Consider the following 27612-nt stretch of genomic DNA (forward strand, 5'->3'; position numbering starts at 1 on the left):
TAAATGGATCACTGGAGCTTGCACACTTTGTTAGCACCCTTTGGATCGACAAAACCTTCTGGTTGCATCATATACAACTCTTCTTCCATAAATCCATTCAGGAATGCCGCTTTAACATCCATTTGCCAAATTTCATAATCATAAAATGCAGCAATTGCTAACATGATTCGGACAGACTTAAGCATCGCTATGCACTACTAGGGAAAAGCCTAGCAGCAGCGCGGGTTTTAGGCCTTTCAGTAGCGCGGGATGATGCGCTACTGATAAGGCGCTACAGCTAACGTATAGCAGTAGCGCCTGTCGTCCCACGCTACTGCTATACATGGATAGCTGTAGCGCTCTAAGAAGAGCGTTGCTGATATTATCTGTAGCGCTTTTTACAGGGAAGCGCTACTGGTAAGGCGGCGCTACTGCTAACTTTTCCCCTCTCGCTACTACTAGTTTTATTATTTTTTTCTGCATATTTGTTTTGTATTTGAATAGGCTTTATACAATAATCTTTAGCATATCATACACATACAAATGTAATCATAGCATATACATACAACTAGTCTCATCAAATCATGTCATCATCATAATCATCATCCAACACAAAGTGGTCTCCCGTCATCATCTCGAAAATAGCGATACAAGTCTCGATTACTTGCAAATACATCGTCATCCATCTAAACAATGATATACGCGAGAAGAGCTATCACTTTGAGTGAGAGCGGAACTATGCAGTACATGAGTTTGTATCCCTCTCTCGCATTAGCGTGAACCTAAACTAACTACTGCCTGTCGCTTGGAAACCGGAAACCTGTACACCTGGGCCTGACACTCCGGCCACTCATCGTATATATACTCCTGGCGTAGCACTTCTTCGCCATCGATGATCTATGCACCTGCATCGTCACATGAGTCGATGATATGCAACATATATAGTTGAGCAACTGAAAGATACAGACTTGGCAAAAATAGAAACAACATATCATAAGCATAAATAACAAAGTTCATCGTACCCAAAATGCCCTAACTAGAGTGATCTTCGCTAGTCGAGGAGGAGGACGGTTTAATTACATCACAAATAAAGTTTCGCCGTGCATAACTCAAAGTTTTGTCATACAGAAAGTATGGACTAAACGAACACATTGTCATATATTGACAATCACTCCACCATGTCGTGCCATCCATCCATGTTAGGGAGATAGTCCTCGAGCTTAGTGAAAGGCTTCATGTTGAGACGTTGAGAGGCTACCCATGTTCGGACGTCTTCCCGCGACATTTGTCCTTCTCCGTAGAACATCCTTGTTTTTCCGACGACCTCCTTCATGAAGATTTGGGCAAGTTCGCGCTGGATGTTATAGAACTCAGCTCGAAGTCGATGATCCTCGATATCTCCTATGTCCTTTGCCCATTGCAGAATATGGGCATCGCTAGATCTAGGTGACATGTGAAGGTTCTGGTGATCCCGTCTGTACTCCAGCATGTGGTGTAGGACATAGAATCCATCATTAAGAGAATCGCTCGGTTGCTGGATGCAGCAGAAGTCGGTCTTATGGCTGAAGGCGAGCCTGCCGCCCCTTCTCTTCTTGTCCTTGACCTCTCCACCCCGTGCTTGGTAGTAAAACATAGCACTGTCGAGAACATCCTTGATGTGGGTGTAATCCTTTTTGTGAATGTTCTTCGACGAGTCCAAGTAAAGAGTGTGGGAGAATCAGGGGTAGAGGATGATGAGGACAGCGCGCCCGCCGCTGCGCAAAATAAGTACACCTCAAATTAATTAGCCTCCACCGTGCAAATGAATGATTGAAATTGAAGGAAGGATAGCAGCGCGGATGACTTACACGGGATGATAAGTCACGAGAATCGCCTCCTTGTCCTTATTGGCAAGCATGAAATTGACGATGTAATCCCTTGCGTATTCACGGTACTTTGCGCAGACTCCCAAGCAGCCCTCGTGCATGTAGTATGGGTCAGCGACACAGATATGACGTATCTGCTCAACCCCGATGATGTAGTTCATGTGCAAGGAATAAAGGTGGACAAACGTAAAATCCAGCTTCTTCACGTGAAACATGTCGAATATGTAATCGAATCAAAGGAAGAACTTATCCGCGGGGAAGCAGTCGATGTACGCCATTTGCCGCGGAATGTTAACCACGTAGAGTGGGTATCCTGGATCTTTCAAGGCGATGGGGCCTTTCTCTATCTGCAGCACATCGTCATGAAGTTTCCTTAGATCACCGAATCTGGCCCGTAGCGCTGTTGCAGGTAGGATTGGTTGACCGGGGATATCCATTTATCCGCATCGGGGATATCTATACGGTCCTGAAGCCGAGGCTGCTGAGGTGGCTGGATCATAGAATCTGCTTTTTTGGCTTTCCACGCTCTCTTCCTAGACTTCTTTACTACCGGAAGGTCGTCCATAATACGTTCAGCCTCCGGAGACGGCAATTCAGGCACCGACTCATGACGCTCAAACCCTGAGTAGGCGCTAGTATAGAAATACTGTTGAGTGCCATCGTCATCCTCATCCTCATCCATGGCGACGTCATCAGCGACTAATGGAGCCTCCTCCTTACCCCGTCCGCTATCACCAACCTGACACCCGACGCTAATTGGGTAGGTGGGGTGTTGATGTTCATACCTTGCTGAGGCTGCGTGCTCGTGGGTGTGCTCCCGACCGCCTCCAGACAAAGCATACTCTTTGGCCACAACATGACCCACCCATTGCAACAATCACCAAGCCACCGGAGGGTCTCGTCGTCATCCCCCACTAGTATCAGAGGAGGCAAATTCTTGTGGCCCGGTTTGACACTGGCCACGGAAACCTTGAAGATGGTCGGGGGGATCGGCCGGCTGTGGAACAATGGTTCCTTCGGCTCCATTATCGTCACCTTCCCCACGTCCACCTTCTGGTCGCCAATGGTGTACAATATGGTGCACGGGGTTTCGTCGGCCTGCAAAGAAGAGTCTGCGACCTGAGACATCCGAAAGGCAACGAAAACGGGAGATTATACCTTTATTGAACGGGGCCGGTGTGACAGATACCGTGAGGGCGTCGAGCTCAGCCAAAGACAAAGCACCACCGAGCACGTCCGGTGCCGGAGCCGGTGCGGGAGCAGGTGCGGGAGCCGGTGCGGGAGCCGGTGCGAGAGCAGGTGCTGGTGCAATGCTAGTCGAGATGCTCCCCAAGAAGTCAGCAAGGGGAAAGTCTGCTGCATTTTTTTCTGGATTTTGCTTGGCCCAAATGAAAACGGCTGGAACCAAGGAAGTAGATATATCTGCAACAACCTGTTTTGCGGCAGCTACCGCTGTTGCGACTGTCTGAGATGATTTCTTCCCAACCGCAATCTCAACCTTCTTGACGATGTTTTCTTTAGTTAATCTGTGTCTTTCCTTTCTCTCCTTGGTGGTCTCACGGTAGTACTTCTTCCACGTGGCGCCGTCTCCGACACCATGCATGCGTCCATACGATGGTCGAGTATCCACCGGGATTCGTTTCAATATGTTCAACGCCCGGTTGAATGGAGTGTCCCACTTGGGCCTCGCCAATGCCTCAGACGGCGAGTCGCTTTCAGCCGCAATCCTGTGCTCCTCTCTCTGCAAAAGGCACAAGGATCGTTTACAAATATGACTAACGTGAGCAGTCGAATTGATCAGAAACTAAAATTACCATAGTCTCATGAACTCCGTCGTGACCGGGTTTGTCTCGTAAACCTTCTTCACTTGGTCCCAACGGTGGCGGGCCCTGAGGACGTCACGCTCCTGCGGGACGGTGAACTCCACCAAGGGGTCTGGGATGCCCAGACTCGCGCCTTCCGCGTCCTCCTTGGCCCATTGGGACCTCTTTCCGCCGTAACCACGACTTCCGAGGTGGTGGCTCCCAATGTTCCTCTCTTGAAGCCCCTTCATGTACTTAGACTTTTTTTGGCAGCTTCGGCCTCGCAAGCCTCCTTGAATATTTGAAACTGCTCTACCGTGATTATCGGATTATCCTTTACAATCTTGGAGTAGGGTTCCTTGTCGATGATCCTTGCTTTCACCCTTGTTTTCCAGGCGGCCAACGCGTCACTAAACTTGGTCATGGCGTGATTGTTTATCTTCTTCATTGCCGGGTCCTTATCTGGATCTTCATAATCCTTTTCATTCCGGCCCGGGAACAAGAATATCTAGTGAAACTTCTTTAGGAGGGAGGGCCTCATATTATCTATCTTCTGTAGTTTCTCATCGTTGATGGTGGCGGTTGTCCGTATGATGCAGCCAATTTGATTGTCGTAGCACTTGCGCGCTTCCTCGGGTGCCTTTGGCTCAAAATTGCCGTCGTCCACCTCCATGACCACCAGTCTAGTAGTCCTGAGTTTGTTACGGAGCCGTTGCCTCTTTGCTTTCGGTTCTACACCGGCTCCGCTCCCCGAGGCAGCGCCGGTCTCAGTCTCAGCGTCGGTCTCAGTCTCAGCACCAGTCTGCGTGTCGGTCTTAGTCCCCGATGCCACTGGTGGGCCCAGCAACAATATCGGTTGATCGTTGGCAAGGCTCAAAAATTGCCTGCCGCCCGGTAGACGTCGTCGCAATCACCAGAACCCTGTCCTTCATCATTGCTAGCCATGTTTCCTATGATTAAATCTAGTCAATTAATTCTAGACCTAATAAAATGAATAATGACATAAAATAGGCCTATTGTTTTGCAGGAACATTGACTCCTTCCTGGTGCGGCAAATCCCGAGCACTCGATATGTCCTAGTTTGTAGCACAAGTCATGCCGAAATTCACGGAAAATTTCGGCATGACCTTTGCTAAAAAGTGGAAAAATCGAGAACCTGAAATTTGCCGGAATAGAAATGAAGCAACATTCCAGCAAAACATAGGCCACTCAGCTTCATTCCCTGGAAATAGTATTCAAATATCCCTCTTCGACACCGCAACACATGTCCAAATATACACGAGCAACCACATGTCCAAATTTCACAAGCTAATTCAAAAACAAAGTGTAGAAGAACATTCATTTAACTACTAATAGAACAAAATTCAGTTAACTTTAGTGCTCTATAATGATGAAAGGAAAAAAATAGTTAACTACTAATTTCATTCATTTGGGTTATTCATTTAACTTCACCTAATTAACCTACTGTACCACAACTACTAGCAGCACTACTAACCTAATTAACCTAACAAAACTCTACTGCCCTAACTGAAAAACATCTAATTAACATCTACTAGTACCACTACTGCCCTAACCTAATTAACATCTACTAGTATCACTATATACTATACAAGCAGCATCTACCCTAATTAAACCCTACTGCCCTAACTAACTTTTGTTGTAAACCAAATTTTTTGCTCTAAACTAATTTTTGCTCTAACATCTACTACTTAACATCCTTTGCTCTAAACTAAATATTTTGATATAAAAAAACTTTTTCTCTACTAATTTTTGCTCTAAAATGCAGATAGAGAGGAGTGGGGGAGGGGTGGCGGACTTACAGAGAGGGAAGAGACAGTGGCGGGGAGGTGCTCGGCACGGAGGCAGGGGCAGAGAGGGCGGGCTCGGGCACCGACAATGGCGGTTCTGGGCGGGCTCGGGCAGCGGTGAGGTGGAGGGCGGCGACGGTGAGGTTGAGGGCGGCCTCGGGAGGCGGCGGTGAGGCTGAGGGCGGCCTTGGGCGGCGGCGGTGAGGATGACTGCGGCCTCGAGGGGAGACGGTGAGGTTGCGGGCGTCCATGCCGGTAGGAGATGGCGGCGAAGTGGGACGACGGTGAATTGGGGAGACGGCGGCGTGGGTGAGGGATTTGGGGAAGAAGTGGTGCCCGGGGGGGGGGGGGACCGTTGTTTAAGTGAAAACTTAACGGTACCGCGTTTCTGAAAACACGCTATAGCTAAGTTAGCTACAGCGTGTTTCCTGAAACTCGCTACTGCTATTCCTTTCTCCTTTTTCCCCTTTTTTCATTTATTTTTCTTTACATTTAATTTTTTTTCCTTTCTCCTTTTTCTATTTCTTTCATTTTCATTTACTTTTCTACTTGTTTTTCATTTTATTTTATTTTTCGTTAGCAGTAGCGCCTTACACATAAACGTGCTGCTACAACAAAGTTAGCGGTAGTGTTGTTTATAAAAGAGCGCTACTACTATGTGTAGCCGATCGGCTTAGCAGTGGGAATTTTTGTAGTAGCACTTTTACGGCGGGACACGCTACTGCTATATGTGTATCTGTAGCGTGGTTTTCTCACGCGCGCTACTGCTATCTAGCAGTAGCGCCCTTTTTTAACACGCGCTACTGCTAAAGTTCTGTGTATAGGATTTTCCCTAGTAGTGATGGGTGAGAAAGTCTCATCGTAGTCAACTCCTTGAACTTGTCAAAAACCTTTTGCAACAAGTCGAGCTTTGTAAACAGGAACATTACCGTCTGCGTCAGTCTTCTTCTTAAAGAACCATTTATTTTCTATGGTTTGCCGATCATCGGGCAAGTCTGCCAAAGTCCACACTTTGTTCTCATACATGGATCCCATCTCAGATTTCATGGCCTTAAGCCATTTCACAGAATCTGGGCTCATCATTGCTTCCTCATAGTTCGTAGGTTCATCATGGTCTAGTAACATGACTTCCAGAACAGGATTATCGTACCACTCTGGTGCGGATCTTACTCTGGAAGACCTACGAGGTTCGGTAGTAACTTGATCTGAACTTTCCATTAATTTCCTCATTAATTGGTGTAGGAATCACAGGAACTGATTTCTGCGATGAACAACTTTCCATTAAGGGAGTAGGTATAGTTACCTCATCAAGTTCTACTTTCCTCCCACTCACTTCTTTCGAGAGAATTTCCTTCTCTAGAAAGGATCCATTCTTAGCAACAAAGATTTTGCCTCTGGATCTATGATAGAAGGTGTACCCAACAGTTTCCTTTGGGTATCCTATGAAGATGCACTTCTCCGATTTGGGTTCGAGCTTATCAGGTTGAAGTTTTTTCACATAAGCATCGCAGCCCCAAACTTTAAGAAATGACAACTTTGGTTTCTTGCCAAACCACACTTCATAAGGCATCGTCTCAACGGATTTTGATGGTACCCTATTTAAAGTGAATGCAGCCGTCTCTAGAGCATAACCCTAAAACGATAGCGGTAAATCAGTAAGAGACATCATAGATTGCGCCATATCTAATAATGTTTGGTTACGACGTTCAGACACACTATTTTGTTGTGGTGTTCCAGGTGGCGTTAATTGTGAAACTATCCCATGTTGTTTCAAATGAAGACCAAACTCGTAACTCAAATATTTTCCTCCACGATCAGATCGTAGAAACTTTATTTTCTTGTTACGATGACTTCCCACTTCACTCTGAAATTCTTTGAACTTTTCAAATGTTTCAGATTTCTGCTTCATTAAGTAGATATAACCATATCTGCTCAAATCATCTGTGAAGGTAAGAAAATCACAATACCCACCACGAGCATCAATACTCATTGGACCGCATTGATACGTCCATTTTGCATCATGCTTTTATATCAATATTTATTGCATTATGGGCTGTTATTACACATTATGTCACAATACTTATGGCTATTCTCTCTTATTTTACAAGGTTTACCATGATGAGGGGGAATGTTGGCAGCTGGAATTCTGGCTGGAAAAGGAGCAAATATTGGAAACCTATTCTGCACAGCTCCAAAAATCCTTAAACTCCACGGAAGTCACTTTTGGAATTAATAAGAATTATTGAGCGAAGAAAACACTAGAGGGGTCCCACACCCTGGCCAGGAGGGTGGGGGGTGCGCCCACCCCTACTGGGCGTGCCCCCTATCTCCTGGGCCCCCTGGTGGCCCTCCAGTGCCAATCTTCTGCTATATGAAGGCTTTTACCCTGGAAAAAATCATAAGCAAGCTTACGGGACGAAACTCCGCCGCCACGAGGTGGAACCTTGGCGGAACCAATCTAGAGCTCCGGTGGAGCTGTTCTGCCGGGGAAACTTCCCTCCGGGAGGGGAAATCATCACCATCGTCATCACCAACGATCCTCTCATCGGGAGGGGTTCAATCTCCATCAACATCTTCACCAGCACCATCTCCTCTCAAAACCCTAGTTCATCTCTTGTATCCAATCTTGTATCAAAACCACAAATTGGTACCTGTGGGTTGCTAGTAGTGTTGATTACTCCTTGTACTTGATGCTAATTGGTTTACTTGGTGGAAGATCATATGTTCAGATTCTTAATGCATTTTAATACTCCTCTGATCATGAACTTGAATATGCTTTGTGAGTAGTTACGTTTGTTCCTGAGGACATGGGAGAAGTCTTGCTATTAGTAGTCATGTGAATTTGGTATTCGTTCAATATTTTGATGAGATGTATGTTGTCTCTCCTCTAGTGGTGTTATGTGAACGTCGACTACATGATACTTCACCATTATTTGGGCCTAGACGAAGGCATTGGGAAGTAATAAGTAGATGATGGGTTGCTGGAGTGACAGAAGCTTAAACCCTAGTTTATGCGTTGCTTTGTAAGGGGCTGATTTGGATCCATTAGTTTCATGCTATGGTTAGGTTTACCTTAATACTTGTTTTGTAGTTGTGGATGCTTGCAATAGGGGTTAATCATAAGTGGGATGCTTGTCTAAGAAAGGGCAGTACCCAAGCACCGGTCCACCCACATATCAAACTATCAAAGTACCGAACGTGAATCATATGAGCGTGATGAAAACTAGCTTGACGATAATTCCCATGTGTCATCGGGAGCGCTTTTCTCATTATAAAAAATTGTCCAGGCTTGTCCTTTGCTACAAAAAGGATTGGGCCACCTTGCTGCACTTTATTTACTTTCATTCTTGTTACCCATTACAAATTATCTTATCACAAAACTATCTGTTACCTACAATTTCAGTGCTTGCAGAGAATACCTTACTGAAAACCGCTTATCATTTCCTTCTGCTCCTCGTTGGGTTCGACACTCTTGCTTACCAAAAAGACTACGATAGATCCCCTATACTTGTGGGTCATCAAGACTCTTTTCTGGCACCGTTGCCGGGGAGTGAAGCACCTTTGGTGAGTGGAACTTGGTAAGGAAACATTTATATAGTGTGCTGAAATTTTCTGTCACTTGTTACTATGGAAACTAATCCTTTGAGGGGCTTGTTCGGGGTATCTTCACACCGACCAGTAGAGCAAAGAGTTTCTCCTCAACCTACTGAAAATATTTACTTGGAGATTCCTTTGGGTATGATAGAGAAACTGCTAGCTAATCCCTTTGCAGGAGATGGAACATTGCATCCCGATTTACACCTTATCTTTGTGGATGAAGTTTCTGGATTATTTAAGCTTGCAGGTATTCCCGATGATGTTGTCAAAAGGAAGGTCTTCCCTTTATCTGTGAAGGGAGATGCATTGACATGGTATAGGCTATGTGATCATACAGGATCTTGGAATTATAAACGATTGAAGTTGGAATTTCACCAGAAGTTCTATCCTATGCATCTTGTTCATCGTGATCGTAATTACATATATAATTTCTGGCCTCGTGAAGGAGAAAGCATCGCTCAAGCTTGGGGGAGGCTTAAGTCAATGTTATATTCATGCCCCAATCATGAGCTCTCAAGAGAAATGATTATTCAAAAAAATTATGCTCGGCTTTCTCCCAATGATCGCACCATGCTTGATACTTCCCGTGTTGGTTCTTATATGCTGAAGACTACTGAATTCAAGTGGGGTTTATTGGAAAGAATTAAACGCAACTCTAAAGATTGGGGTTCTGACGATGGTAAGGAGTCAGGTATAACACCTAAGTTTGATTGTGTTAAATCTTTTATGGATACTGATGCTTTTCGTGGATTTAGCGCTAAATATGGACTTGACTCTAAGATAGTTGCTTCTTTCTGTGAATCTTTTGCTACTCATGTTGATCTCCCTAAGGAGAAGTTGTTTAAATATAATCCTCCCGTTGAAGTAAAAGTAGTTGCATCTATTATAGTTGAAGAAAAGACTGTCACCTATAGTGATCCTATTGTTCCTACTACTTATGTTGAGAAACCTCCTTTTCCTGTTAGGATAAAGGATCATGCTAAAACTTTGACTGTTGTTCGTAAGAGTAATACTAGGACTTATACACCTACTGAGCAAATCAAAGTTGAACCTAATATTGCTATGGTTAAAGATCACTTGGATGATGATTTAGATGGGCATGTTATTTATTTCTGTGGTGGGACTGCTAATATTGTTAGACCAGATACTAAGATACATAGACCTGTGGTAGGCATGCCTGTTATTTCTATTAAAATAGGAGATCATTGTTATCATGGCTGATGTGATATGGGTGCTAGTGCTAGTGCAATATCCTATGACTTATATAAAGAAATTATGCATGATATTGCACCCGTTGAGTTGGAAGGTATTGATGTTACTATCAAGCTTGCCAATAGAGATACTATTTCACCAGTTGGAATTGTTAGAGATGTTGAAGTCTTGTGTGGGAAGGTTAAATACCTTGCTGATTTTCTTGTTCTTAGTTCCCCACAAGATGAATTTTGTCCCATTATTTTTGGTAGACCCTTCTTAAATTACATTTAATGCTAGGATTGATTGTGAAAAGGATACTGTCACAATTGGCTTAGAGGGTATGTCTCATGAGTTTAATTTTGCTAAGTTTCATAGACAACCTCGTGATAGAGAATCACCTAGTAAGGATGAGATTATTGGTCTCGCTTCTATTGTCGTGCCTCCTGCTGATCCGTTAGAACGATATTTGCTTGACCATGAAAATGATATGTTTATGAAGGAAAGAAGGGAAATAGATGACGTGTTCCTTAAACAGGAACCTATGCTGAAACACAACCTTCTCGTTGAAATTCTTGGGGATCCACCTCCACCCAAGGGTGATCACATGTTTGAACTCAAACCATTACCTGATAATCTTAAGTATGCTTATCTTGATGAAAAGAAAATATATCCTGTTATTATTAGTGCTAACCTTTCAGAGCAAGAAGAAGAAAGATTATTGAAAACTCTGAAGAAGCACCGTGCTGCTATTGGATATACTCTGGATGATTTAAAGGGCATTAGTCCCACGTTATGTCAACACAAATTTAATTTGGAGGACAATGCCAAACTAGTTAGAAATCCTCAACGATGACTGAATCCCAAGATGAAAGAAGTGGTAAGAAAGGAGATACTAAAGCTCCTTGGGGCAGGTATAATTTATCCCGTTGCTGATAGTGATTGGGTAAGCCCTGTCCATTGTGTTCCTAAAAAGGGAGGTATTACTGTCGTTCCTAATGATAAAGATGAATTGATCCCGCAAAGAATTATTACAGGTTATAGGATGGTAATTGATTTCCGTCAATTAAATAAAGCTACTAAGCAAGATCATTACCCTTTACCTTTTATTGATCAAATGCTAGAAAGACTATCCAAACACACACATTTCTGCTTTCTAGATGGTTATTCTGGTTTCTCGCAAATACCTGTGTCAGCGGGGGATCAATCAAAAACTACTTTTACTTGCCCTTTCGGCACTTTTGCTTATAGACGTATGCCTTTTGGTTTATGTAATGCACCTGCTACCTTTCAAAGATGTATGATGGCTATATTCTCTGATTTTTGTGAAAAGATTTTTGAGGTATTCATGGATGACTTCTCCATTTATGGATCCTCTTTTGATGATTGCTTGAGCAACCTTGATCGAGTTTTGCAGAGATGCAAAGACACTAGTCTCGTCTTGAATTGGGAAAAGTGTCACTTTATGGTTAATGAAGGCATTATCTTGGGGCATAAGATTTCCGAGAGAGGTATTGAAGTTGATAAGGCTAAAGTTGATGCTATTGAAAAGATGTCATGTCCCAAGGACATAAAAGGTATAAGAAGTTTCCTTGGTCATGCCGGTTTTTATAGGAGGTTCATTAAGGACTTTTCTAAAATCTCTAGGCCTCTAACTAATTTATTACAAAAAGATATTCCTTTTGTCTTTGATGATGATTGTGTAGAAGCATTTGAAATACTTAAGAAAGCTTTGATCACTTCACCTATTGTTCAGCCACCTGATTGGAATTTACCTTTTGAAATTATGTGTGATGCTAGTGATTATGATGTAGGTGCTGTTCTAGGGCAAAGAGTTGATATGAAATTGAATGTTATCCAGTATGATAGTAAGACTCTTGATACTGCCCGGAGAAATTATGCTAGTACTGAAAAAGAATTCTTAGCAGTTGTGTTTGCATGTGATAAGTTTAGACCTTATATTGTTGATTCCAAAGTTACTATTCACACTGATCATGCTGCTATTAAATATCTTATGGAAAAGAAAGATGCTAAACATAGACTCATTAGATGGGTTCTCTTGCTCCAAGAATTTGATTTGCATATTATTGATAGAAAGGGAGCTGAGAACCCCGTTGCAGACAACTTGTCTAGGTTAGAGAATGTTCTTGATGACCCACTGCCTATTGATGATAGCTTTCCTGATGAACAATTAGCGGTTGTTAATGCTTCTCGTACTGCTCCTTGGTATGCTAATTATGCTAATTACATTGTCGCTAAATTTATACCACCTAGTTTCACATACCAACAAAAGAAAAAGTTCTTTTATGATTTAAGACATTACTTCTGGGATGACCCACACCTTTATAAAGAAGGAGTAGATGGTGTTATTAGACGTTGTGTACCTGATCATGAACAGGAACAGATCCTACGCAAGTGTCACTCTGAATCATATGGAGGACACCACGCTGGAGATAGAACTGCACACAAGATATTGCAATCCGGTTTTATTAGCCTACTCTCTTCAAAGATACTCGTAAGTTTGTCTTATCTTGTGATGAATGTCAAAGAATTGGTAATATTAGTAGACGTCAAGAAATGCCTATGAATTATTCTCTTGTTATTGAACCATTTGATGTTTGGGGCTTTGATTATATGGGACCTTTTCCTGCCTCTAATGGTTACACACATATTTTAGTTGTTGTTGATTACGTTACTAAGTGGGTAGAAGCTATTCCAACTAGTAGTGCTGATCATAACACTTCTATTAAAATGCTTAAAGAAGTTATTATTCCGAGGTTTGGAGTCCCTATATATCTTATGACTGATGGTGGTTCACATTTTATTCATGGTGCTTTTCGTGAGATGCTTGCTAAGTATGATGTTAATCATAGAATCACATCTCCTTATCATCCGCAGTCTAGTGGTCAAGTAGAGTTGAGCAATAGAGAGTTCAAATTAATTTTGCAAAAGACTGTCAATAGATCTAGAAGGAATTGGTCCAAAAAATTTGATGATGCATTATGGGCTTATAGAACTGCATACAAATATCCTATGGGTATGTCTCCATATAAGATGGTTTATGGAAAAGCTTGTCATTTACCTCTAGAACTTGAACATAAAGCATATTAGGCTATCAAAGAGCTCAACTATGACTTCAAACTTGCCGGTGAGAAGAGGTTGTTTGATATTAGCTCACTTGATGAATGGAGAACCCAAGCCTATGAGAATGCCAAGCTATTCAAAGAAAAAGTAAAACGCTGGCATGACAAAAGGATACAAAAGCGTGAGTTTAACATACGTGATTATGTGTTATTATTCAACTCTCGCTTAAGATTTTTTGCAGAAAAACTTCTCTCTAAATGGGAAGGTCCTTACGTTATCAAGGAGGTCTATCGTTCTGGTGCCATAAAAATTAACAACTTCAAAGGCACAAGTCCGAGGGTGGTGAACGGCCAAAGAATTAAACAATATCTCAGGTAATCCTATCAATGTTGAAACTAATATTATTGAAACCGTAACCCCGGAGGAATACATAAGGGACACTTTCCAGAATGTTCCAGACTCCGAAAAGGAATAGGTATGTGGTACGGTAAGTAAACCGACTCCAAAACAATTCTAATGGCAATTTTTATCATTTTTGGAATATTTAAGAATTTTAGGAAGAAAGAAGTAGTTCGGGAAGGACACGAGGCCTCCACGAGGGTGGAGGGCGCACCCACCCTTCCTAGGCGCCCCCTCCTGTCTCGTGGCCACCTCGTGTGCCTCCCGGACTCTGTTTTCTTGCACATTACGTATTTTGGTCGGTAAAAATTCATTATATAAACCCCCGAAGGTTTTGACCACCGTATCACGCAAATATCCTCTGTTTTCGTTTCGAGCTATTTTCTATTACAGATCTAGAGCATCATGGTGTCTCCAAGCGCTCCCAAATACAAGTTTTTCGAGAGGGTTATCAACCCCTATCTCGTGGAGGTGCTGCAACACCCTCAAACCATTGAGATGCGTGAGGGGGTGCTGCACATCCGCGATGTGGAGGGACCGAGGCGTACCAGAAGCGTGGAGACAAAGCTCGAAGCCGTGGAGCAGCAAGTCTTCAAGTGCCAAGGGATGGTGGAGTGTGGACTCAACGCCAACCATATGATGATCACGGAGTTCACCAACAATCACAATCTAGATGCCAAGGTCATTGCGGAGACCATCTTCAAGCTTCAAGATAAAATCGAGCACCTCCAAGCCTAGATCTATTACCTACAAAACCAGAACTGTGAGTATGAATATAGATTCTAGAGGATGAGTTTGGCTTCAGATTTAAGGGTCCCGGAGACTCGATCATCCTTCTATGATGGTGAGCCTATGCCTTGGAAGATGGACGACAAGCCTACTTCATCAACAACTCCTACTTCACCACCTTCGAGGACATAATCACATGGGTATGGGCACTCCCCTTGGTAACTGCCAAGCTTGGGGGAGGTGCCCCGGTATCGTATCACCATCACACTCCTATCTTTACCGTTTTATTTAGTTTGATCCTTTTAGTAGTATCTTGATCTAGTAGATTGAATTTTTGGTATCAAGTAGTTTTGAGTTTTGCTTTGTGATCTCTTTATGTAATCGAGTCCGTGAGCTATCTATAATAAAGATTAGTGTTGAGTCAAGGGCTTTGCTATCTTGCTATGATCTTGAGAAAGTAGAAAGAATAAAAGAGTTCATATTGATCTTATGGATAGTAATGACTTCACACATAGAAAGTATGAGGCATAAAAGTTGTTGAGAGTTGATAAACGTAGCTTTGGTCATTGTTGCAATTAATAGGAAGTAATAAGGAAAGAGAGATTCACATACAAATATATTATCTTGGACATCTTTTATGATTGTGAAGCACTCATTAAGTATGACATGCTAAAAGAGTTGATGTTGGACAAGGAAGACAACGTAATGGTTTATGTTTTCTCACATCTCAGTTAAAGTATATTGTCATTGACCTTCCAAACATGTTGAGCTTGCCTTTCCCCCTCATGCTAGCCAAATTCCTTGCACCAAGTAGAAATACTACTTGTGCTTCCAAATATCCTTAAACCCAGTTTTGCCATGAGAGTCCACCATACCTACCTATGGATTGAGTAAGATCCTTCAAGTAAGTTGTCATGTTGCATGCAATAAAAATTGCTATCTAAATATGTATGACTTATTAGTGCAGAGAAAATAAGCTTTATACGATCTTGTTGTGGAAGCAATAAAAGCGACAGACTGCATAATAAAGGTCCACATACAAGTGGCAATATAAAGTGACGTTCTTTTGCATTAAGATTTTGTGCATCCAACCGTAAACGCACATGACAACCTCTGCTTCTCTCTGCGAAGGTGAAAGTGCAACTATCCCTAGGTGGTTTTGGTAACTCCTAACAACATATAGCTCATTGAGCTAACATTATTCCAAGATAAATATTTCAGGAAAAGCTCAATGGATGGCATGTCATGGATGAGAAAAGTGGATCCCTGAAAATGCTAAGGACAAAAGAATTGGCTCAAGCTCAAAATCTCAAGACTCTACATTTTATATTTTAGTGATCCAAGATCACATTGAGTCTATAGGAAAAGCCAATACTATCAAGGAGGGATGAGGTGTTGCTTAATGAGTTTTTTGCTCCACAGTGCTTAGTGATATGCTCCAAAACTGTCAACTACTTTCTCACATCCACATATGACCTAAACCAAAAGTCAAACTCGGCCCTACCGATTCTTTCTACCTGGCGCCACCGAGTTCAGATGTCATAGCCACTGCCACAAACCCTAGGCAAATCGGTCCCACCGATAGGGATCTCGGTCCCACCGAGATGGGATGGTAATCTCTCTGTTTCCCTTCGTAACATTTCGGTACCACTGACATGAGCGATCGGTCCCACCGAGATTGCAATGTAAACTCCCTGTTTCCTTTTCGTAACATTTCGGTCCCACCGAGATTGCAATGTATACTCCCTATTTCCTTTTCGTAACATTTTGGTCCCACCGAAATGAGCAAATCGGTCCCACCAAGTTTACCTGACCAACTCTCTCGTTAGCTTATTACCAAAATTGGTCTCACCGAGTTTGTGTAATCGGTCTCACCGAGATTACATTATGCCCTAACCCTCACCATATCGGTCCTACCGAGTTGCATGTCGGTCCCACCGAAAATCCTAACGGTCACTAGATTTGCTAAATCGGTCCGACCGAGTTTACCAATTCGGTCCCACCGAGTTTGGCAAGTTGTGTGTAACGGTTAGATTTTGTGTGGAGGTTATATATACCCCTCCACCTCCTCTTCATTCGTGGAGAGAGCCATCAGAACAAACCTACACTTCCAACTTGCTATTTCTGAGAGAGAACCACCTACTCATGTGTTGAGGCCAAGATATTCCATTCCTACCATATGAATCTTGATCTCTAGCCTTCCCCAAGTTGCTTTCCACTCAAATCTTCTTTCCACCAAATCCAAATCCTGTGAGAGAGAGTTGAGTGTTGGGGAGACTATCATTTGAAGCACAAGAGCAAGGAGTTCATCATCAACACACCATTTGTCACTTCTTGGAGAGTGGTGTCTCCTAGATTGGCTAGGTGTCACTTGGGAGCCTCCGACAAGATTGTGGAGTTGAACTAAGGAGTTTGTAAGGGCAAGGAGATCGCCTACTTTGTGAAGATCTACCGCTAGTGAGGCAAGTCCTTCGTGGGCGACGGCCATGGTGGGATAGACAAGGTTGCTTCTTCATGGACCCTTGGTGGGTGGATCCCTCCGTGGACTCGCGCAACCATTACCCTTCGTGGGTTGAAGTCTCCATCAACGTGGATGTACGATAGCACCGCCTATCGGAACCACGACAAAAACATCCGTGTCTCCAATTGCATTTGAATCCTCCAAACCCTTCCCTTTACATTCTTGCAAGTTGCATGCTTTACTCTCCGCTGCTCATATACTCTTTGCATGCTTGCTTGAATTGTGTTAAGATTGCTTGACTTGTGCTAAGATAGCTAAAATCTGCCAAAGACTAAAATTGGGAAAAGGATAAGTTTTTATTTGGTCAAGTAGTCTAATCACCCCCCTCTAGACATACTTTCGATCCTACAAGTGGTATCAGAGCTTTGGTCTCCATTTGCTTTGATTTCCATAGCTTTTGGTGGTCATAGCCTTGGTTTCACAACCTAGGAGAGTATGGCGTCTAGCGAGGGAAATTACCACCATAGAGTTTTACTTTGATGGTACTAATTTTGCTAGTTGGAAGCATAAGATGAAAATGCATATTCTTGGGCATAACCCCGCTGTTTGGGCTATTGTGTGTATTGGCTTGCAAGGTGAATTCTTTGATGGGAGAGAACCGAATCGTGAAGCTAGCACGGAAGAGTTGAAGATATTGCAATACAACGCTCAAGCTTGTGATATCCTCTTCAACGGATTGTGCCCCAAAGAATTCAACAAAATCAGCCGTCTTGAGAATGCAAAGGAAATTTGGGATACTTTGATTGATATGCATGAAGGTACCGACTCTGTCAAGGAATCCAAGTTGGATGTGCTCCAAAGTCAACTTGACAAGTTCAAAATGAAGGATGGTGAAGGTGTCGCTGAAATGTACTCTAGGCTTGCTCTTATCACAAATGAGATTGCCAGCTTAGGAAGTGAAGAGATGACCGACAAATTCATCATCAAGAAGATCCTAAGAGCTTCGGACGGAAAATATGATACCGTGTGCACATTGATCCAAATGATGCCCAATTACAAAGATCTCAAGCCAACGGAAGTCAATGGAAGAATTGTTGCTCATGAGATGTCACTCAAGGATAAGGAGGAACTTCACAACAAGTCGAGTGGTGCTTACAAAGCCTCATGTGAAGCCCCTACATCATCAAGTGAGAAACAAACCTTCAATGAAGAATTGAGCTTAATGGTGAAGAACTTCAACAAATTCTACAAGAGTAGAAGCAAAGAGAGAAGCTCCAAGTCAAGGTCCTACAATAACAAAAGATCTTGTAGTCGAGAGCGCAATTGCTACAATTGTGGGAGACCCGGACACTATTCCAATGAGTGTACGACACCCCACGAAAGAAGAGAAGAATCACCCAAGAGGAGAAGTAGAACAGAAGAATCACCACCAAGAGAGAGAAGGAGTAGAGATGATCGTTATGAATGAAGAACATCCCGGAGAAGCAAGGATTTGGAAAGGAAGGACAAGTCATCAAGGAGCTACACAAAATGAAGACATCAAGCTCATGTTGGTGAATGGGTATCCGGCTCCGACTCCGACAATCACTCCGAGAGAAGCTATCACTCCGACTCCGAATATACTCAAGATGAAGGTGTTGCCAGTCTAGCACTTGTGTCAACCAACTCCTACGACATATTTGATTCACCAAATGAAGGACTTGGAAGATGCTTCATGGCTAAAGGCCCAAAGGTAACACACCCCGAGTATGTTGATTTCAGTAGTGATGAAGATGACTTGCTAGGTGATGATGATTTACTTGTTGACAACTCTAGTGATGAATACTATGATGAAACATCAATTAATCATGCTAATCAAGATAAAACGAATGACAATGATAAGGAGAAGATTGAGCTTCTAACTAAAGAACTAAACACTCTTAAATTAGCTCATGAAACTATCTTAGAAGATCATCGAGAACTTTTAAGGACTCATGAGAAGTTACGCTTTGAAAAGCTCAACCTTGAGCAAGAGCATGAGTTCTTAAAGGCAATCAATGATGATCTCCATAAGAAAAGTTCTTCTTACATTTCCAAGCGTTTACTCTTATCTACTTACATGCCTCAAGTCAAGTCCATTAACAAGAACAAGAAGGATTCTTCCTCTAGTAGTAACAATAATCATTCTAAATCCAATGTTGTTGCTTCTAGTAGTTCTCTTGATTCCACTAATGATTCTCTTAGCCAAGTTACACTTGAGCAAGAAAATAGCTTATTGAAGGGAATTATAGAGAAAGGTGTTTACAAGAGCCTTACCAGGAGTAAGCAATTTGAGGAAATTGTACGCAAGCAAGGAAGATACCGGAAGAACCAAGGTGTTGGTTTTGAACGAAAGTTCAATGCCAATGGAGTTGAGTGGGAAGAAGATCAATAGCCCAAGACGAAGTTTGTTCCTCAACAAGAGAAGTATGATCCTACTTCCTTCAAGGGAACACAAGCTCAAGATGATCTTCCACCACAAGACCACAAGCAAAAAGACAAGGACAAGCTTCAAGAGGAGATTGATGCATTTGAAGAAGCTCCTAAGGCCTTGGTCAAGTGGGTTACCAAGACTACATCAAGCTCTACTTCATCAAGTACGACTACAACTCCAAGGATTCCCATCAAGATGATGTGGATCCCGAAGAAGAAGAACTAGAGAGTCCTTGAGGGTGACTCTGCCAACATATTTCACTCATATCATTTTGGCAACAACAAGTGCAATCAACTTCCCCATCTTGCACTAGTTCAAGGAGTCACAAACCCTCTTGTTGGTAAGACAAGGGACAAGGTAACCTAATGCTTTCATAGACATCATCTTGTGTGTGCATCACTCTATGTCTATGGATATCCTTGTTTGTTCCTTGTGGGACTAACCCGTGTAGGTATTGAAAGTGCAACTCACTCCAAAGGATTGCTCCAAATGATCTTCATCAACATTGAGCATCCACATCTTCAACACCTACATGAAGTCATCATCGACAAAACCCAAGGTTAGTTCATCCCTCTAAGGGAGGATCTCACATCTAGGGGGAGCTTAACTCTAAGAATTGAGTCAAAGCAACTCTAATGGTGTGAACACATCAATGCATTATGTAAAAGTGGTAACCCCACTTGAGCTTAAACGATGAGTATGACCTATGATCAAATGTTCTCATTTGACTCCTAAGTCAATATACTCATATATAGATGACCTAGTCATCGCGAATTGTTTGATAGATGCTAGAATTGGTTGTGCATGCTTTGCCACATATTTCATTTGCCATTTTATTGTGTGAGCATGTTGGTTGCATATTTTACTCATTCGAGAACATCCACTTGTTTCTTTGATTGATTGGTTTCTTTTTATTTTGCCAAGTGGATGGACAAGAATGCCTAAGAACCTTCTCTAGCTATCTATGCTTTTCTTGTCTCAAACTCTATTCATGCTACATCACAAAATTTGATCAAGTCAGATTCGAACCACTCTGTGTGAGGAGCACTCGGAGTCCCTGATTCATCATAGACTTAAACTTCTTAAACTTCTTTGTGCATTTCGGTCTGACCGATTCTTCCATTTCGGTCATACCGAGATCACTAAGTCGATCTAGGTTTTCAATCTCGGTGCAACCGATTTGAACTTTTCGGTCACACCGAGTTGCTGTAACTCTCAACAGTTATGCATCTCGGTGCTACCGAGTTGTTCCACTCGGTCACACCGACAGGGTCGGGCTATATATACTCACGGGAAATTTTTTGGAAACTTTCTCCGAACCCTTTCGCCCGCGCATAGCTCACTCCGCCTCTAGGGTCTCCGAATCGTCCTCCTCATCGCCAGCCGCCTCCAGTCGCTGGTCTCTGCCGCCGTCAACGGAATTCATCCCCGCCATTGCCACCATAGCGAGTTCATCGCCGAGCTAGGCTATGGACTCGATCACAGTGCTATCCCCGTCTGATTCCTAGCACATTGTGTTCATCATGATTCTTGCCACGATTGAAACTATTCTATCTAGTCAAAACAATTCATAGCTTAGAGGTGAATTGAAAATTTAGGGTTAGGTTTCCGCCGAAACCATCTCGGACCCACCGAGTTGTAGAACTTTGTGAAACCCTAGCAGTCCCGGTGCCACCGAACTGTGACTCGGTCTGACCGAGTTCACTAGTTTAGGTTCCAAAAGTTGCTTCGGTATCACCGAGTTTGCAAATCGGTTGATCCGGAATGCTTTCTGTGGAAAACTAAAACTAAGTTTTTGACTCATTCTTTTGCAAAAACCTTTGTATTTTGTGATGCTCATCCACTCTATCTCATCTATATCTATTCACAGGGTCTGCAGTCAGTGTTTGCAACATGTCTGATCAGAGTGATAGCCAGAACAGGGAAGAAGAGGAAGGAAAGGGTCAAGAAGACCATGGCCAGATTTGTTGGAAAGCCTTCCATGATGGAAGAGGAAGAGGAAGAAGAGGTTGCTGCACCAGCACCCAAGGCTCAGAAGCTTATGGGTGATGCTATTAGGTCAGGGGCTGCATCATCAAAGCCTAAAGAAGCACCCAAAGCTGCCTCCAAGCCCAAGATTGCACCAAAGAGGAATACCAGAAACATATCTGCTGCTGAGAAGAACAAGGCCCCAGTGCCTGAAACTGCTGCTGAAGAAGAAGAAGATGAAGAGCATGTCTTGAGAAAGTTGAAGCCAAAGATTCCAGACCATAATGATGCTCATCCTGTGGCTGAGAACATGAAGCTGAGAAAGGATGTAGGCCTCAGACAGTGGAGGTTGTCTGATCCTTATGCTATCAGGAGAAGGACTGTTGTTGACTACAGGTTCCATACTAAGGAACAACAGGATTTCTATGAGAATATTGCTGGACAAGAATCCTATAGTTTGTGACATGAGGTGGGTGGACTGGACCTACATGAAGGAGAATGAGGAAGACTATCCTGGTGTGTATGACAGTTTCAGTGCTTGTGGAGTTGCAGACTTTGTTGGGCAGAAGCTCATAAAGTGGAATGATGAGCTCATAATGCAATTCTACTCCACAGCACACTTCTTTCCAGATGGCAGGATAGTATGGATGTCTGAAGGTACTAGGTACCAATCAACAATTGAAGAATGGGCAAATCTGATCAATGCACCTAAGGAGAAAGAAGATGACTTGGATGTCTATGCCAAGAAGAAGATGGATCACAACACTATGGCACATATGTACAAGGAGATCCCAGATGCTGCAGTTGAGACACATAAGTTTGGATCTGTACATTATCTTCTGTCAGGACTGCCAACCATCAACTGGATCCTCAGGCATACTCTCTTGCCCAAGTCAGGTGACCACAACATGATCAGAGGCCATGCAATAAACTTGCTACACTTATTTGATGTGCCACAGAAGTTCAAGGTCATGATCCTCATAGTTGAGACTATCAAGAGGACAGCAGCTGACTAGAAGAGAAGTTATGGGTATGCCCCACAGATCCAGGAGCTGATTAACTCCAAGATGGGCACAGGCACATACTTGTTGGACAAGGATCACATGCCTATCTATCCATACTTTGAGGACAACCAAGTGGTTATGGGTGAAGATGAACCATCTTCTGTGCATGCTCAAGCAAAGAAGGAGAAGGCAAGGACAGAGAAGGCTACCAAGATGCCAACAATGGAAGAGGCATCTCAGTACTTTCTGAAGAGCAAACAAGATCAGCTAGGCTACTTGATTGCATCCACTCTGAGGATTGAGAAGGGGCTGGCCACCTTGACTCAAAACCAGGAGAGCCTGGAGAGGATCATGGAGCAGAAGTTCTATGACTTGGATGTGAAGGTAACTGAGATCCAGTCTGTTGTTGAGCAGCTTCAGGATGATATGCAGGAGAGGAAGGGCAAGACAACCACTGATGCATTTGCCAGAGTGCCTAGAGCTCAGAGATCAGCTGCAGTGCTAGTGACAGACACCAGAGCCACTTCATCTACACCAGCTACAGCTCCTACAGCTCCAGTGCAACCAGCTTCAGCACCTCCACCTCCAGCTCCATCCACATCAACTGAAGTCTTCGTCCAAGGAGCCATCTCTACACCACCACCTGAAGATCAAGCCTGAGAGTCGATCTAGTGCTATGCATTTTCTATGAACTTTTTGGTAACTTGTTGCCAAAGGGGGAGAAAACTGTATAGAGCATAGGCTTCGAGAGATAGTGTTGTTTTTTGTTCTCTCTTGCTTTGGTGGTTAAACTTTATTTGCTTGTTTGAGATACTTTATGTCTGTGTGATACCTGGACGATCATGTGTTTGATCATATGCTACATTTATGCTTGTTGGATGACATTATCCCATTTATCTCTATATGATCATTCACTTTGCTCGGTGATGAGTGCATGTATATTCAATCATTATCATTTTGAGTGCTCCATCAAGATGTATGTGACATGGAAGAGTAACCCATGAGCCTAACTCTTTGTGCATTTGCAGTCCAAAGAAAATCTTAAACTATGCACAAATTTAGGGGGAGCTCTTGCTTATCACATACTTCTCAAAGCGACAATGTTTTCACTCTTATTATCATTTGTCGAAGCTTTGATCTATATGTTGTCATCAATTACCAAAAAAGGGGGAGATTGAAAGTGCAACTATCCCTAGGTGGTTTTGGTAATTCCTAACAACATATAGCTCACTGAGCTAACATTATTCCAAGATAAATATTTCAGGAAAAGCTCAACGGATGGCATGGCATGGATGAGAAAAGTGGATCCCTCAAAATGCTAAGGACAAAAGGATTGGCTCAAGCTCAAAAGCTCAAGACTCTACATTTTATATTTTAGTGATCCAAGATCACATTGAGTCTATAGGAAAAGCCAATACTATCAAGGAGGGATGAGGTGTTGCTTAATGAGTTTTTTGCTCCACAGTGCTTAGTGATATGCTTCAAAACCCTCAACTACTTTCTCACATCCGCATATGACCTAAACCAAAAGTCAAACTCGGCCCTACCGATTCTTTCTACCCGGTGCCACCGAATTCAGATGACATAGCCACTGCCACAAACCCTAGGAAAATCGGTCTCACCGATAGGGATCTCGGTCCCACCGAGATGGGATTGTAATCTCTCTGTTTCCCTTCGTTACGTTTCGGTACCACCGGGATGAGCAATCGGTCCCACCGAGATTGCAATGTAAACTCCCTGTTTTCTTTTCGTAACATTTCGGTCCCACCGAAATGAGCGAATCGGTCCCACCGAGTTTACCTGACCAACTCTCTGGTTAGCTTATTACCAAAATCGGTCTCACCGAGTTTGTGTAATTGGTCCACCGAGATTACGTTATGCCCTAACCCTAACTATATCGGTCCTACCGAGTTGCATGTCGGTCCCACCGAAAATCCTAACGGTCACTAGATTTGCTAAATCGGTCCGACCGAGTTTACAAATTCGGTCCCATCGAGTTTGGAAAGTTGTGTGTAACGGTTAGATTTTGTGTGGAGGCTATATATACCCCTCCACATCCTCTTCATTCGTGGAGAGAGCCATCAGAACAAACCTACACTTCCAACTTGTTGTTTCTGAGAGAGAACCACCTACTCATGTGTTGAGGCCAAGATATTCCATTCCTACCATATGAATCTTGATCTCTAGCCTTCCCCAAGTTGCTTTCCACTCAAATCTTCTTTCCACCAAATCCAAATCCTGTGAGAGAGAGTTGAGTGTTGGGGAGACTATTATTTGAAGCACAAGAGCAAGGAGTTCATCATCAACACACCATTTGTTACTTCTTGGAGAGTGGTGTCTCCTAGATTGGCTAGGTGTCACTTGGGAGCCTCCGACAAGATTGTGGAGTTGAACCAAGGAGTTTGTAAGGGCAAGGAGATCGCCTACTTCGTGAAGATCTACCGCTAGTGAGGCAAGTCCTTTGTGGGCGATGGCCATGGTGGGATAGACAAGGTTGCTTCTTCGTGGACCCTTCGTGGGTGGAGCCCTCCGTGGACTCGCGCAACCGTTACCCTTCATGGGTTGAAGTCTCCATCAATGTGGATGTACGATAGCACCACCTATGGGAACCACGACAAAAACATCCGTGTCTCCAATTGCGTTTGAATCCTCCAAACCCTTCCCTTTACATTCTTGCAAGTTGCATGCTTTACTTTCCGCTGCTCATATACTCTTTGCATGCTTGCTTGAATTGTGTTAAGATTGCTTGACTTGTGGTAAGATAGCTAAAATCTGGCAAAGACTAAAATTGGGAAAAGGATAAGTTTTTATTTGGTCAAGTAGTCTAATCACCCCCCCTCTAGACATACTTTCGATCCTACAGAAGGGCCTATCTTTTACTTTATATTTTTACTTTATGCTTGAGTCAAGGTGATCTTCACCTTTCCCTTTTTCATTTATCCTTTTGCAAGCTCCTCATGTTTGAAAGATCATGATATATATATCCAATTGGATGTAAGTTAGCATGGATTGTTATTGTTGACAGCACCTAAAGGTGAATACGTTGGGAGGCAACACAATAAGCCCCTATCTTTCTCAGTGTCCGGCTGAAACTCCATAACCACAAGTACCGCGTGAGTGTTAGCAATTGTAGAATACTACATGATAGTTGAGTGTGTGGACTTGCTGAAAAGCTCAATTCTTGACTCTTTCTGATGTTATGATAAATTGCAATTGCTTCAATGACTGAGATTATAGTTTGTTAGCTTCCGATGTAGTTTTCTGAACCATACTTGACATTGTGAATTGATTGTTACTTGAGCATAAGAAATCATATGATAAAATCTATTTATGTTGCTGTTATAAGAATGATCATGATGCCCTCATGTTCGTATTTTATTTTTATCGACACCTCTATCTCTAAACATGTGGACATATTTTTCGTTATCGACTTTCGCTTGAGGACAAGCGAGGTCTAAGCTTGGGGGAGTTGATACGTCCATTTGGCATCATGCTTTTATATCAATATTTATTGCATTATGGGTTGTTATTACACATTATATCTCAATACTTATGGTTATTCTCTCTTATTTTACAAGGTTTACCATGAAGAGGGGGAATGCCGGCAGCTGGAATTCTGGCTGGAAAAGGAGCAAACATTGGAAACATATTCTGCACTGCTCTAAAAATCCTGAAACTCCACGAAACTTATTTTTGGAATTAATAAGAATTATTGAGCGGAAGAAACACCTCAGGGGGCCCACACCCTGGCCAGGAGGGCGGGGGCGCGCCCACCCCTACTGGGCACGCCCCCTGTCTCCTGGGCCCCCTGGTGGCCCTCCGGTGTCCATCTTCTGCTATAAGAAGGCTTCCACGGCATCATGTGCTTCTTCCCAAATCATGTACTCCCTCCGTCCCATATTAAGAGTCATCAAGCCTCTACAGCTAGAAGTCACATTTTTTTACTTTATGACCAAATGAATTTTAGATCCATATGCTAGTGACCTACTGTTTCTTGAAAGTGTATGTTCATGATGGAAAACGGAAAAAGATGCCATAAAGTACTTTGGGTTGTCGATTGGTTGGAGAAACACATTATCGATAGGAGATCATTGCAGAACTAGCGTTCGAACCCTTTCATCCGGATATGATTTATTTTGCAGAAACATCCTGACATTATATTTGGGCCTACAGTTTCGTCACTTTGTCAAGATCTACGCTGGTGTGTCCCATGGATTGTGAGATACAACAGCGATAACGCAACTGCTGTCGAGCGGGCTGAGCAAGCCATGGTGGACGTGACCAGTTGGTTTAACGAGAACCTGAAGTGGCAGCCCCAATTTGGGAGTCTACTTTTGTATCCACTGAAATTTACTCCCTCCGTTCTAATATTTTTGTGAATCAAATGTATAGACACATTTCAATGCGTTCATTCACTTATTTCGGTCCGTACGTAGTCTATATTAAAATATTCAAAACATCTTATATTTGTGAACATAGAAAGTAGTATTATACTGTAACGAAATGTGATATTTGCAGTTTTGGGAGCTGATATTTATGCTTGGGCTTAATTCACTCCATAGTTGCGCCCCAGTCAGTTTAATTTTTTGCACTTGCAGCGCAATGAACTGCTGCACAGTTCTTTGCCTTCCTGGTATAACTTGCCCCCGCGTCGCCCCTGCTCGGGCGACTCGGATGGGGCAAAACCCTAGCCGCCGGGGGCTCACCTTCCTTCCCTTCCTCCCTCTGTCGTCGTCGAAGGACGCCGCCGGCCTATAGCTTGGGGGCCGATGGTGGTGGCGGGCCCCCCCTCTCTCCTGCTCCATGGGGGTGGTGCGGAGCCCCGTGGCGTGAGGAGGCGCGTCCGATCTGGCCTTGATGGCGCGGCAAGCGTCCCTGCCTTAACCGGCGACGGCATCGGCCGACTCTGCCTCGGGCGACGATGGTTGCGGGCGCGGCGGCCGGCCTTGCGGCAATGGTTGCGTTCGGCGGCGGCGATTGGATCTGCGACGACGTGCCATTTGACCTTGGAATCGGCGGCGTCGGCATGGAGGGCCTGGTGAACGGGTAGGCGCCATGAGTGGTCTGGCCCCCGAACAGATCTGATCTCGCCGATGCGGCTTGCTTGCTGCGCGACGACTTATATCGGTGGCGACCCGTGCACACGATGCTTGATGGAGGTTTGTCGAGCGGATCAGGGTGAAAACCTCGTTCTTAGCTTGTTGCCAAGACCAGCGACGGCGGCACTCTTTTGTGTCATTACCTTCTTGAAGGCATCGGCCGTGGAGAAGCTC

At 43.4% G+C, this 27612-nt stretch overlaps 1 pseudogene; it reads left to right on the forward strand.

The window, feature by feature from the left end:
• LOC119350494 overlaps positions 1–26870 on the forward strand; it is a 91732-nt pseudogene extending 64862 nt beyond the window's left edge.
• Positions 26871–27612: the final 742 nt, after the last annotated feature.

The sequence above is a fragment of the Triticum dicoccoides genome, chromosome 1B (assembly GCF_002162155.2).
Source record: "Triticum dicoccoides isolate Atlit2015 ecotype Zavitan chromosome 1B, WEW_v2.0, whole genome shotgun sequence".
In the NCBI taxonomy this organism is placed as follows: domain Eukaryota; kingdom Viridiplantae; phylum Streptophyta; class Magnoliopsida; order Poales; family Poaceae; genus Triticum; species Triticum dicoccoides.